General features: G+C 39.8%; 1 protein-coding gene across 3 annotated transcripts in view; it reads right to left on the bottom strand.

Moving 5' to 3' along the window:
- The window catches only part of ITCH (itchy E3 ubiquitin protein ligase), a 96316-nt gene extending 82637 nt beyond the window's left edge, over positions 1 to 13679 (bottom strand). The window contains exons 1-2 of one of the 3 annotated variants that reach the window (XM_065921849.1): positions 13585 to 13679; positions 9560 to 9637 (exon numbers count right to left, since the gene is read on the bottom strand). The gene's annotated coding sequence lies outside the window, so the exon portion shown is untranslated. Of the gene's footprint in view, positions 1 to 9559; positions 9638 to 13505 lie in introns of all 3 variants that reach the window. The other 2 variants (XM_065921850.1, XM_065921851.1) reach the window with 2 other exon arrangements.
- Positions 13680 to 14547: the final 868 nt, after the last annotated feature.

Below are 14547 nucleotides of genomic sequence, written 5' to 3'. Positions count from 1 at the left end.
GTGAAGTTGCTCAGTTGTGTTCGACTCTTTGCGACCCCGTGGACTATAGCCTGTCAGGTTCCTCCGGCCATGGGATTCTCCAGGCAAGAATACTGGAGTGGGTTGCCATTTGGGACAAATAACCATTTATCCATTAGGAAACAAATAGGATTAGGAAAGCAGAGTCAATTCTACACTCCAGTTTGGGCCTGCAAATTTTCACCTTAATATTCTATTCCAAGACTACCTCCTCTCAAAAAAATCTATAAACAGTAAATTCTGGAGAGGGTGTGGAGAAAACAGAACTCTTTGCACTGTTGGTGGGAATGTAAACTGACACAGCCACTATGGAGAACAGTATGGAGGTTCCTTAAACTAAAAATAGAGCTACCATACGACTCAGCAATCCCACTACTGGGCATATACCCTGAGAAAACCATAATTCAAAAAGACACATGTGCCCCAATGTTCACTGCAGCACTATTTATAACAGTCAGAACATGGAAGCAATCTAAATCTCCATCGAAAGACAGATGGATAAAGAAGATGTGGTATATAAATATATGGTTTAATAGTAGCCTTTAGGAACAAAATTAGGTCATTTGTAGTAGTGTGGATCAACCTAGAGTCTGTCATACAGAGTGAAGTCAGAAAGAGAAAAATAAATATAGTATATTAACATACATATGTGGAATCTAGGAAAATGGTACATATGAACTTATATACAAGGCAGGAATAGAGACTAGACATGTGGACATGGGGGAAAGGGGAGGGTGGGATGAACTGAGAGAGTAGCACTGACATATACACACTACCATGCACAAAACAGATAGCTAGTGGGAAGCTGCATAGCACAGGGAGCTCAGTTTCATGTTCTGTGATGACCCAAGAGGTGAGATGGGGGGATAGGAAGGAGGCTCAGGAGGGTGGGGGGGGGGGGGGGGGGGGGGGTGTGTGTGTGTGTGTGTGTGTGTGTGTGTGTGTGTGTGTGTGTGTGTGTGTGTGTGTGTGTGTGTGTGTGTGTGTGTGTGTGTGTGTGTGTGTGTGTGTGTGTGTGTGTGTGTGTGTGTGTGTGTGTGTGTGTGTGTGTGTGTGTAGCTAATTCACTTTGTTGTATAGTAGAAACTAACACAATATTGCAAAGCAATTATACTCCAATTTAAAAAAAATTTTTAAAAAACTACCTCCTCTACTTTGAGTTCCAAAGGAACTGAATAAAATATCATTTCAAAGAAAGCAAAATACCGCACACATCTTATTTGTTCTTACAGATAAATGCATGAAAATCCAGCAGTTAAATGGAGTGTCCAATCAGGCAAAGAATTCTTAACTGTGACACCAAAAGTACCATCCACAAAAGATAAAACTGAGAAATTAAGCATTATTAAAATTAGTAACTTTTTAAAAGACACCATTAAGAAAATGAAAAAACAAGCAAAAGGCTGGGAGAATATATCTCTAAGATGTAACACTTATCTGATAAAGGGCTTATATCCAGAACTCACAGAGAACTCTTATAACTCAATAATAGACAGACAACCTAATCAAAATGAATGGTCCAAGGTCAGAACAGAAGATGCAGCCAAAAACTGAGATCTCTACCCTTGCTCAATGTTAATTTCATGATTTAAAACCACAGTTCCATAAATGAGCCTCCCCCAAAAAACATCAAAACAGAACAAGGAAACAAATAGGGAGAAAAAAAAAATCTGTGACTGCATACCTTAACTTACTCAGTTTGATCCATTTCAAAGTTATTTATATATTGAGTCTAGGACCACTCTCAAATCCCTCTTGAACAACAACAACAACAAACCCTAATAAATAGCACAAAAAAGAAATTCAAAATCATCACACAAAAATCAAGTAATCACTGAAATGATTAAAACAGACTTTTTCCTTTTCAGAATTACAAAAGGTAAAATATTTGTCTGGATACCTCAGGCTGATTCATATTTTCTTAGGCAAGCAGTAGCAACAGCAAGTCCTGTAAGAGTCAAATTTCTTTCAATAAGATATTAAAAGATATTTTCCTTCTCCAAAATAAAATCTGGATGACGCAGGGACTTCTTTGCCTAAAGCTTAATCCTTTATAAATGTTTACCCCACCAAGTAAATGGTTAAAAGAGAATACAGAATTATAAAACCAAAGAAAATGTAATGAAAATCCTGCCCCAACCAACCTTTACTTTTCCAGAAAGCACTACTTTTAATACTTTATCAAACATTCATTTACTGAGGGACTATATACTAGAGAATGGTTCTAACTGCTTTGTCAATAATAGGAAAGGAGGAGGAATAGCACGAGACCCAGGAGATGTGGCCAGTAGCCTACAAGATAATTAAGACACTAAAAAATCAAACAATCCAATTTAAAAAAGGGCAAAGAAACTGAATAGACATTTCGCCAAAGAAGATATACAAATAGTATAGGAAAAGAAAGTACCACTAATTACTAGAGAAATGCAAACCAAAACCTCAATGAGATTCCACTTCTCTCATCATTAGAATGACTATTCTTTAAAAAAAAAAAAAAGAAATGAAATGTTGGCATGGGTGTAGAAAATTGGAACTCTTGAAAACTGCTGGTGAGAATGTACAAAGGCAGAGCGGCTGGGGAAAACACTATGGCGGATACTAAAAAAATTAACATGGAATTACTAACAGTAAGGTCCTACTATCTAGCACAGGGAACCAACCATATTCAATATCCTGGGATAAACCATGTTGCTGTTGTTGAGTTGTTAACTCGTGTCTGACTCTCTGTGACCCTGTGGACTGTAGCCTGCCAGGCTTCTCTGTCCATGGGATTTCCCAGGCAAGAAAACTGGAGTGGAATGCCACTTCCTTCTCTAGGGTATCATCTTGAACCAGGGATCAAACCTGAGTCTCTTGCATGGCAGCCAGATTCTTTACCACTGAGCCTCCTGGGAAGCACTGGGACAAACCATAATGGAAAACACATAAAAAAGAATGTACACATGTGCATAACTGAGTCATTTTGCTGTACATCAGAAATTAACATTTGTAAATCAATTGTACTTCAATAAAAAAATCCATGGATCCACTTGATCCACCAGTTCCACTTCTGAGAATATACCTAAAGAACTGAAAGGAGGGACTTGAACAGATATTTATACAGCCACATTCATAGCATCATTATTCACAATAGCCAAAAGGTAATTCAAAAGGCCATCGACAGATGAACAGATAAACAAAATGTGACTATACACAAAAAATGGGATGTTATTCAGCTTTTCAGAAAGGAATTCTAAAACATGCTACAACATGAACTTTGAAGATACTGTGCTAAGTTAAAAAGCCAGACACAAAGGACAAATATTGCATGATTCCATTGATATGAAGTAGCAAGAATAGTCAAATTCTATAGAGACAAAAATTAACACAGTGATTACCAGGGAGGGGAATGGTATTATTGTTTAATAACACGTACAGAGTATCACTTTGGAATGATAAATTCTGGAGATGCATAGTTATAATAGCATGGGAATATATTTAATATCACTGAATTAAACACTTAAAAATGGCTGAAGTTGTAAATTTTGTGCATATTTTACTAACATGCGTATTTTATCACAATGACAAAAAATATTCAGGACAAATAAGTCTATCATTTTCTTTGCCCCTTATAAATGAAAATATCAATTTAAACAGTAAAATCAACAGAGCAGACTGAACATCTATGCTACATCTCCATACTCTCCCAAAACTCCAACAAGAAAAAATTAAGGAAAAAAGTTTTAAATCCTGAAGGGCAAAGAGAAAGGGAGAGTAGATGACTGCACATCAATGTCAGCAACATTCTGGACAATAAAAAGCAACAGTAGCCAGGTTCGCCAGGTTCTATACATTTCAATACATAAACAGTTTTTTCATTAAGACCTATAGTAATTATCTTTCTTTCCAGAAATTCAAGGGTAAAAGATAATCTAGGATTTCCCTTTTACTAGCTTTCCACAGAAGCAAATGCAGCTAATCCCTCTTCGATATTCCTTTCCTTCCAAAGCAGACCCATAATTAAATGAACCACCTAAAAATCTCTTTAAATTTTCAGAACGAATGAACTTCAAAATCTAGGTTAGACCATGCTTCAAAAGTTCAAAAACCAAATTCTCTTTGCATTAAACGAGACTTGGATTTAGCTCAATTTGATCCTTTTGCTGCATATCTATGACGGCTGCAACTGTCTACTTTTCATAGGCTCAGTTCAGTGTTCTTATTCATTGATGAGGGAAAAGATGCTATTTCTCAAATATTCTGAATATTCAGGCTCTAACACACTATTCGATTTACTTATTAAAAAGACTACTTACAATAAGTACATTTTGCATTTTAGTCAAGAATTAGAAGTTAACTTTCCTGTATATGTCAAGAAAAGTTTCATGAGAAAAGTGTAAACAGAACCAAGGCCTACTGAAAATTAAATCCTGAAAATCACTTTCTCAGGCTATACAAAATGAACATATTTCACCTTTCTACATTTATCAGTTTCTTTAAACATTCTGAATCATAAATTAATTATTGTGTCACATTTCTGCAACAAAATTCTACATCTTTTCCACGAGAAAACCTTTTGTCACGGTTTCCAAACCTTGGTAAATAAAAAAATTCCCATGTTTAAAGTCTACAGAAGAGGTTAATCAAGATGGCAAAAATGCTAAACTAGAAATATAATAAGCAGTTGAACTACTTTGATTTTACCTTTTCTATTCTTTTAAAGCTGGGAAATTATGAGACTATATACATGACCCATCATTAAAGAGGATGCCAGGGCTGAGAGTAATGAAGATCCTTATCAAAACGCAGGGGCAGCCTCTTCAGTATTATCCTCACATATCCCAATTATTACAAAAGAATGAATATGAGAAGAGCTTTCAAAATCTGCCTCTGTACTGCAGCGTCCCACTGTCACAGGGTGACCCAAATACAAGCTTTTGTCCGTCACTTTTCATTCTCACTACAACCTCCCTAGCCTGGTCTCCCTGCCTCCAGACCCTACCAACCCTAATAAATACTACAGACTTCAATATTAACAAAATAAACTTCATAAAATACCACTTCATCCTACCAGTGAATAGGACTTAAGTTTATCCTAAAATAAGAAGACTGCTGAAGGGCAGCAGAGTACACTACCCCATAATATGCCACTTTGGCATAAGAATTATTCCGAGCTAAAGACAATCAAAACTCAGCTGCAAAAGTGATTTACCCCTCTCCCTCCCACAACTGCCTACATTTACACTGGAAAAGAGGCCTGTACCAAGAGGAGAATTATTACCAGAAAATATCTTTTTACCTCAGAAACTTAACTGCAGGGACTTTACTGGTGGTCCAGTGGCTAACGCTCCACACTTCCAATGCAGGGGGCCTGGGTTTGATCCCTGGTCAGGAAACTAGATCCCATATGCTGCAACTAAGAGTTCCCATGCTACAACTAAAAGGTTCTGAATGCAGCAACTAAGACTCAGCACAGCCAAATAAATGATTTTAGAAAGAAAGAAAAGAAACTTAACTAAGTAACAGGGCAACCTTTATTTTCCAAACATCTCCTCTCCTCTTCCCTTTGTATCACCAGCCCCTACCCCTTTTTCTTATAAGGCTCAGGATGTTTATATAAGCCCCTATTATGGCTGCCTTTTGGGTCTCAGTTTTATGAGGCTCCCATAATGTATTTAGGAAATTTGTTTTTCTCTTGTTAATCTGTCTTATAGCAATTATTAGACCAGTCAAAGAACCTGAAAGGGAAGAAGAGAAATTATTTTACCCCTACATTGGTCTCTTAATTTTTCTAAGCTTTCTATTCTTACTGGGACCACACAAGCCCTCTTCAGATTAATTTAAATTCACTGCACTTTCTTTCACCATCTTAAGTTCATTCCTGCCATTTTCCCATTCTGAGTCCCAGTTTTAAATAACTTCCCTCCTCCTCCTTGCCTTAATTTTTCTGTTCACACCTCATTCAGCCCTAGATAATAGTAAGGTATCGCTTGAACTTTAAAAATCTCTGTGATTAAGGACTCTTCCCAGAGGGCAATGAACATGGGTTATACTGCAAAAAGTCAAGCTCCAGATCAGAGATTACAGAACAGCAGCCCACAAGACAAAGTCTGTCCACGGTGGTAAATGTGTCTGGCTCATGGCATTTTCATGAATTCATTACATTGCCAACATTTAAAAATAAAAATTTCTCACAAAATCTGAAATTCCAGCTTCTCTTCATAAAAAAGATGTTCAGGTCACACTTCATCTATATGCCTCCTGCCCTACTCCCTGCCAGATCGATAGTGAGCCAACAGTGAATTATATATTTTAAAATGATAAATCTCACCTCAATTTTTAAAAAAATGTAAACCAAAGCTGCCTAACAGCTGCCCCACTGGAGTAACATGAATTCCCTAAATCACTTAAGTCCCAATCTGCTCTACCATTACTATTTAAATCTAGCCCTTGTAGGCATCTGACTTTACAGTGCTCCCCTTATATAAATTTACTGAATGAATTAATAAATTAAGATGGGAGAAGGAAATGGCAACCCACTCCAGTATTCTTGCCTGGAAAAGTCCATGGACAGAGGAGTCTGGCGGGCTGAAGTCCATGGGATTACATGACTGAGCATGTGTGCACGAGGGTGGAGGGAAATGGGTTGGTAGCAATAAAGTGGTAGAACGAAAATAAATAAATAAATTAATTAATTAAGATGATAATTTTAAGACAGACAAGGTTGGTGATGATGATAATGTGATAATGATAACAACACTGGCAATTAACATTTCCTGCTTTATTGTGAACCAACTATTGTTCAAGCAAAAATATATTATCTCATTTAATCCACACAACAACCCTATGGATATACACTGTTATTATTCTTGATTTATAAATGAGAAAACTAAGGCACAGAGAAGTAAAGCAACTCAGCCAAGGTCACATTGCCAGTACTTAAGGTACAGTGAGAATTCAAAATCAGACAGTCTAAACTCCAGGGTACACTGTTAATCCTTACAATATGATTCCTTTAGACTACCATCCTTTCTTCTGTGACCAAATGAATTAACTGCCTGGAATGAAGACTCAGAGACGAAATTTTAGAGCCTATTCTTTCTTTGCACAAATGACTAAGAAGCAAACCACAGTTCACCTAAATGCAGATGGCATTTTTGAATTTTTTTCCTCGCCTTAAAAGAAAACTTTCTCTGTAACTGAAATATTACGGAATCCAATCAAACTATATATTTGTTATCAGACTATTTCTGGAGTAAGGTAAGCTCAATAATGAGATGACTCCTTAGTTCAAAACTACAAAGTGATGATACAGCACAGAACTGTTCTCTTTCTTAGGGTAGAAGGATATATCTATGAGAGAAAACAGTGTGCAGACATGAAAAAAATTAAGTTTCTTGAGGGCAGGGACTGCTTTTTTCCATGAGTCCCTGCAGTTAGCATATATTCAGTTATAATAAAGGAACCAAGAAATCGAAACATCTTAAACTGAAATGCAATGAAACCCTTATTATAGCATTTATCATCTTGCTTTTTTACAATAATTACTAGTGAACAGTTTTATCTTCCTCACAACAACATAAAATCCTTGAGATAGAGTATCCCTTAGGAACTAGCGTAACAGGGCTCAATACACGCTTGCTTAATATTACAAGCTCAACATTTCTATACTTAGGTTTCCTGCAAGTCTCTCAACCAATGAGTAAAGCAGAAAGAGAATTCCTTGGTGGGTCTAGTGGTTAGGACTCCGAGCTTCCATCGCAGGGGGGAATAAAGATCCTACAACCTGCATGGCCCAGCTAAAAATAAAAAATAAAGTAGAATTTAAAATGGCTTCTCATTTATAAAGCAATGGATGCTTGAAGTCCTATTATATTATAAGATATTTCTGAGACCAGTCCCACATTGTATCAACAAAGCCCTGAAATATTGGTGAGCTGGCATAAGCAGCACAAAGAATAATCAAAGAGCTGGAAGAAGAAAGCACCATGTTCATACCTTCAGTAGAAAGTTATGCAGTCCAGGGATTTAAGCAAATTGCTGAAGATCACAGAAATTAAGTAACAAGCAATATCAAGGCCAGAACACATATTTCCTGAATGCTGGCCCAGTTTTCTTTCCACAAAGAACTACTCTGTGAGCTCAGGATGAAATGGATACTTATAAAAATATTTTAAAGATATTTGGTATGGAGGATGATCTTCCCCAGTACCTAACTTTTTGTGAGGTATTACATCATTACTAAAAATGTGAAATTTGCCTTGTTCCAATGATTGCAGATAATGCCATCTTTCCCCCTGTTGTTCTACATACTTTTTTCATTTTCATGTCTTTCCTTTCATTATCCTCTGAGAATTCTTCCTCTCACCACCTCTGATTTATCTACTTTTCCTCTTATCCACTTCCTTTATCTAGTATCTCACAAAGCACACTCCTTTTCTCTTCGTAATTATTAAAAAAAAAACAAACCCCACAGATTAATCACACATTTGATTATAGCACTGACCTGGGATACCATAATAAGCAAGCCATAGCCTTGGTCTCTTGGCATTTATAAGGCAATTTGTTAACAAAAATATAAACTAAACATAAAGGGTCACACAATTTTACTATGATTTTACAATAGGGACAAGAAGCTTAAGTTCGGATGGGACCCTTATATGAAGAGATGTGGTAAGAGCAGTCGCAAGGTTAAGGTTAAGCAAATGAAAGGGATCCTCTTTCCTATACAGCTTTCTCACCAACCAATTCATGTGCTCTACTTCATTCACTCCCTATTCTCTTACTGCTTGACTTTTCCTGTGCTCTACTTTTTCTCTTAACTAGCAGACTTCCTTTTCTTCCTCCTGGTCTTTTTTTTTCTCTCCTGATCTTTTAAGATGAATCTGTCCTGTCCTGTTTTCCTTTTCAATATTATTGCCAACTCCTCCCACCTTATAGATCTGGATAATGCCTTAAGATGGGAATTCACTTTTTTCTAAAGATTTAATATGTATTATTTTATTTGATCCTCACAGCAATGCCAGGGAGGCAGGCAGAACTCAACATAACTATTTTACAGATATATAAAGTGAGTCTTGCCAAGATTAAATACTTTGCCAACAATCAAGTTTGTCACTAGCAAAATCAAATCAGAACCCAGACCTTTTCTTTCCAAGTCCTCTATTCTTTTTCCTTTGAACTATATTGTTTTCTTTTTAATTCCTACACATTTTTTTGATTTTTTTTTTTTTTTAACCATATAGGCGCACATGTATGGACAAGTATAGAGATAAATGTTTCTAAAATAGCACAAGTCAGAAAAGTGTATGACTGTATAGGGAAACTAGAAAAACAGAAAAGTCAAAGGACCCAAATTAAGAATACAATGTAGCTCACAGGCTAATCCTTGTAGAGGTAGCTTTGGGTTTCAGACCCAAATGAAAACTATGTCTCCAACCAAGTGATGTAGCCAGCATCAACACTGGTCTCTCTCCATAATTTCCACAACTGTTAACAGGACCAGAACTCACCCTCAGCACCATTTTGAGCCCCACTCTCTCTCACAGGCATGCCACCATACCTGAAGTTTTCACCGTTTGAAGTCACTTCTTTGGATTAAGGCGCTGTCTCCAGAAGGCCACGGTTAAATGCATGTTACCTGAGAAAGAAGGAGGGTCCATTAACACATTACTCCTATGGTTAAATACATCAGATCAGCAATGACCTTTGGAATAGGACAGCACCATGTCCTTTAAAAAGTTTCACAGGATAGATAATTTTTGATGGAGCAGGCAGGATAAAAAGGTTAAATTGGGAAGAAAATGACTCACGCATACAATAGGGTAACTCCCCACCTGCGTATAGCTACATGGCAAAATGAGGATGGCCATGTAAATACATACTATACCTTTTGAGGTCACAGTAAGGACTATCCCTGCAACTTGGAAGCTCCTAGGGATACGAAAAGAAAAAAGTACTCCAAGGATCTGAGTATAGTCAATTCTGTAAAGAAGCAAAGAGCTGAGCTGGCAGCAGTCCTCCAAGGACAGTACACTGCTAGACTGAAAGAGGACAGAAAAAAGGGACAGCTTCTGGTTAACTACTTCTAGTTGTGAGGCTAGTTTCCAGCCCAACATTTTTAGCAGAGGGCTGACCTCTCAGTGAGAGAATGTTGCAATTCAATTCTTCAACCCCACTTGCTAATTTATATTGACTCAAAGCCAGTATCACTTACAGCCACAAAAATCAACATGCCTTTACTGAGTGCATATTATAAGCCCAAAATTTAGCTAGGTGCTATAAATACAGGGCAGGGGTGGTCTTTAATACACTTTTGCCTTAACTTAACGCACACTATAGGGTAACTCTCCATCTGCGTATAGCTACATGGCAAAATGAGGATGGCCATATAAATACATACTCTACCTTTTGAGGTCACAGTAAGGACAATCCCCGCAACATGGAAGAAACCAATCCCCTAAACCCAAAACAGAGAAGGGTGAGGAACAAGAAAAGGCGGCGGAGGGTGGCTATTTTTCTGTGACTATAAACACAAATTTCCTAAGCCAGAATGAATACAACTCACTTCTAGGCCAAAGTTCCTTGTTAAACTCTTAACTAAACAAGTCAAGAGGCACAGGCTAGAAATACTTTTTTCTTTTGGTCTAATACCAAAAGCTCTTTAGTAGTACACATTCATCTTGGTACACTGGAGAACAGACTAAGAGTTACAAAACTTAGTTCTACTTTTAGTTCTGATTCTTTGTTTAAAAAAAAAAAAAACAGAAAAGGTTGGACTAGTCCAAGAATAGCATATACCTGGCACATATGAGATACTAACCACTAGATAACTAGTGTCCACAGGAGTCATCACTAATCAATCATAACTCACTTTCCCAGAGAACCCTTATGATTAAAATCCTTCTCAACACAGGGCTTCTGGCAGCTACTTCAAGTGGAAGTTGGCCCATAAGACAAAATATATCTGCTACTGTGGACTAGATAATCTCTACAATCTCTTCCAACTCTTTCTTTTAATATGTATTATTTATTTATTTGGCTGTGCTGGGTCTCAGATGCAGTATGTAGAATCTTTAGTTGCAGCATGTGGGATCCAGTTCTCAGACCTGGGATCGAACACAGGACCCTTGCATTAAGAGCACAGTCTTGGCCACTGGACCACCAGGGGAGTCCCCCAACTCTAAAACCAAGTTTCTGAGGGTGGGAGAAACACTTCCCAACAAGCTCATAAATCAACAGCATTGATAGCCATAAATTTCAGTCTAATCTCTAAATTCTACAAATTGTACCTGATCAAGGATGCTAACAACAAATTCTGATACCATTAACATATATAACCTAGCAATATTATTCTGATTTGCTAATTGGTTCTTTTGAGAGAAAAGGAACCTTTTACCCAGACTGGCACCAAAGAAATCCTCATACAAAAATAGGACAATATTGCACTAGTAAAGAACTAAATTTAATCCCTTGATCATGCCCACAGCCTCTCAATGAGGACAAGCCTTTCCCTTCTCACCTAAACCACTGCAACAACCACTCTTCCATCCTTTCACTCTTGTCACAAAGCAATCTTCCTAAAGCAAACATATACTCAATATCATTTTCCTGTTTAAAAATCTACATCTATTGCTAACAACATAAAACAAGGGTGGTTTTTTTTTTTTTTTTTGCCTCACATCCATAATGCTCTCCTTCCCCCAGCCCACTCCCTGCTCCCCTTTATCTTCCACAATTCTGTGTTTACTAACAGTATTGAGGTGTTTCCTGTCTGCCCTGTCCTTCCCTTTCTCCATCACAATAAAACTTCAGGTAAGACCCAACAGTGAACTTCAGTGAAGACCCAACTTCAGCTTCAAGCAGATTCTTCCTCCTCAAATCAATCAGACACAGCTGATTACTTCCTCTTCCATCTCAAGGCTTTTGGCTTATTCAAAGTATTGTCTCAATGGTTTCCAAAACCATCAGAATTGCCTGAGACAAGTTTTAATCTTCAAGGCTAACCCAAACATATTAAATCAATCTCAGGAAATAAGGCTCTGAAATTTCTACTTTTAAAAAAGCTGCCCTGATTATTCTAATGACCAAATTGGGGGGCTACTGGTTTGCCTCTTCCAGTTGGTGTAAAGATGTTTCTTTAAGGAATGGAAAAATGATTTACTCTAGAATACACTGAGGAAGTATCCTGCACTTGTTTATTTCATATCATATCCTTGTTGACTTGACTCATATGCTGAAGATGAAGGAATTCCTTTTGGATTCACACCCAAAAAACTTACATCCACTGTTCAAAACAGCAGGTGAATTTCCACCTTCATTTCTAAATCTTAAAAATGAAGTAACTGTAACCTGAGTAAACCTATGAACACACGATGAAGACTCTCACTAGACCTGATCTGAGAACTTTATTTCGGCCGAGAAACAAGTCCTTAACCCATGTTGAGGGTGGAAATACACTGCCTCTAGTACTTCCCTAAGATCTAATTATATTAGGAATACATGCAAGATTCCAACTAAGTACAGTGATAGATGGTTGGCTCAAGTGCCTCGTTAATTTTCAGAAAAAAATTCCCTGCAATTTCTCTCCCTTCCCCACCCCTCACTCTCCAAAAATATACTGAAGCTGTAGAATAATAGCGGAAAATCTAACAAGATACAAATATAAGCAAGAAAACAAGGTGAGTTGTTACTGGAGAATCGTGGATTTCGGGTAGTTTGCAAATCCACCAGGTTACATCGCTAACTTGAGGCCCAGCGTCTACCTGGGGCGCAGAGATCCTGTGTTTCGCTCTACGGCGCAGCCCGAAGCAAAGTCTAAGAACTTGATTTCCCCACTTAGTCCCCACTAAGTCCTGTCCTCTTCACGACTACTTTTTTCTTCTCTCCGCTAAAGAAAAGGGCACTTTCAGAAGGAAGGGCAGTGACAGCTCCACGTCTGCAAAACTCGGCGCCGGGAGGCGCCGGCGGGGACGCTGCGGCGGCGGCGGGCGCGGAGGAGGACGCCGGGACCGGGACCACCACGCTGGGGGACAATAGACTGAGAGAGGGGAGCGGAAGACAGAGGAGAGGCAGCCGCTGTACTTGGCCCCTCTCGCTAGTAGGGGCTCCAAAAAGTCTCGGGAAGGGCAGCGGGTGGGAGGTGGGCCCGGCCGCCGCCCCTCGCAGGGCCACGTCGCCCGCCCCGGCCGCTGCCGCGGGGCCCCTCGCGTAGGCCGGGCCGCGGGAGCGTAGCCCCCCGGGCGGGGCCGACGGGCTCTGGGCTAGACCCCGGGGGCGCCCGCTGGGGCCCAGTTCTCCCAGAACTTGGCGCCCGCGAGGCGAGGGGCTCCGAACGTCTGAGCCCAACAGTGGCCGCTCGGGGCTTCCAGACGACCCACCCCCACCACCCCTCCGCCCGGCCCCTACCACTAGCCCGAGCTCCCCGCGCCCCCCACGGACACCGGCTCTGAGGGAAGAGGAAGCAGCCGCGGCTCTGGGGGCCCGGCTGACGCGCCGCACTCCTCTACCTCTCGCTCTCCTCCGACATATTCATCCAGGACTCTCCCTCTCCCCAAAATTGCCTCCAGTCCGCCCGCGGGTTTTTACCGGGACTCGGGGCGGCGGCTACTCTTCAGTCCCTCGACTAAGATGGCAGCCGGTCCCGAGCCCTGACCACAGCTACTAGAACGAGTTGGCGGCCAACGCGCAGGCGCCTCCAGCTCCGGCGCTATCAGGACTACAAGCCCAGAAGCCCTTGCTCACTAACCAGTTGCCGGCAGGAAGAGCTAGCAGAGGCTGGTGAGCGCAGCTAAATCCGAGCTTGCATTTAGCTAGGTGGGAGGGACTCTTGGATTACTCCCAGTACCTCTAGGCTTTTTAAAAAACCCTCCTCGTCTCACACCAGAACCTCTCAAGAGTTTATTAGCTACGGATCCAAAACTCTAGTGTGCATCAGAATCACCTGAAGGGCTTGTTAAAACATAGACTACTGGGTCCCACCCCCAGAGTTTCTAATTCAGCAAACCTGGGATAAGATCTAATTATTTTAATAATTTGCATTTCTAACAAGCTCTCTGATGTGCTACTAGTAAGAGATCGCACTTTGAGAACCACTGAACTGTAGTTCTTTAAGAAGCTACACTCAGGAGTTACATTGATTGGATTCAATTCCACCAAAATCACTGCAGATGGTGACTGCAGCCATGAAATTAAAAGACACTTACTCCTTGGAAGGAAAGTTATGACCAACCTAGATAGCATATTAAAAAGCAGAGACATTACTTTGCCAACAAAGGTCCATCTGGTCAAAGCTATGGTTTTTCCAGTGGTCATGTATGGATGTGAGAGTTGGACTGTGAAGAAAGCTGAGTGCTGAAAAATTGATGCTTTTGAACTATGGTGTTGGAGAAGACTCTTGAGAGTCCCTTGGACTGCAAGGAGATCCAACCAGTCCATCCTAAAGGAGATCAGTCCTCGGTGTTCATTGAAGGGAGTGATGTTGAAGCTGAAACTCCAATACTTTGGCCACCTCATGCGAAGAGTTGACTCATTGGAAAAGACCCTGATGCT

This window comes from Muntiacus reevesi, chromosome 2, assembly GCF_963930625.1.
Source record: "Muntiacus reevesi chromosome 2, mMunRee1.1, whole genome shotgun sequence".
Lineage (NCBI taxonomy): Eukaryota > Metazoa > Chordata > Mammalia > Artiodactyla > Cervidae > Muntiacus > Muntiacus reevesi.
Note: the sequence above shows the minus strand (reverse complement) of the source record. Positions and strands in the feature narration are given on the sequence as shown.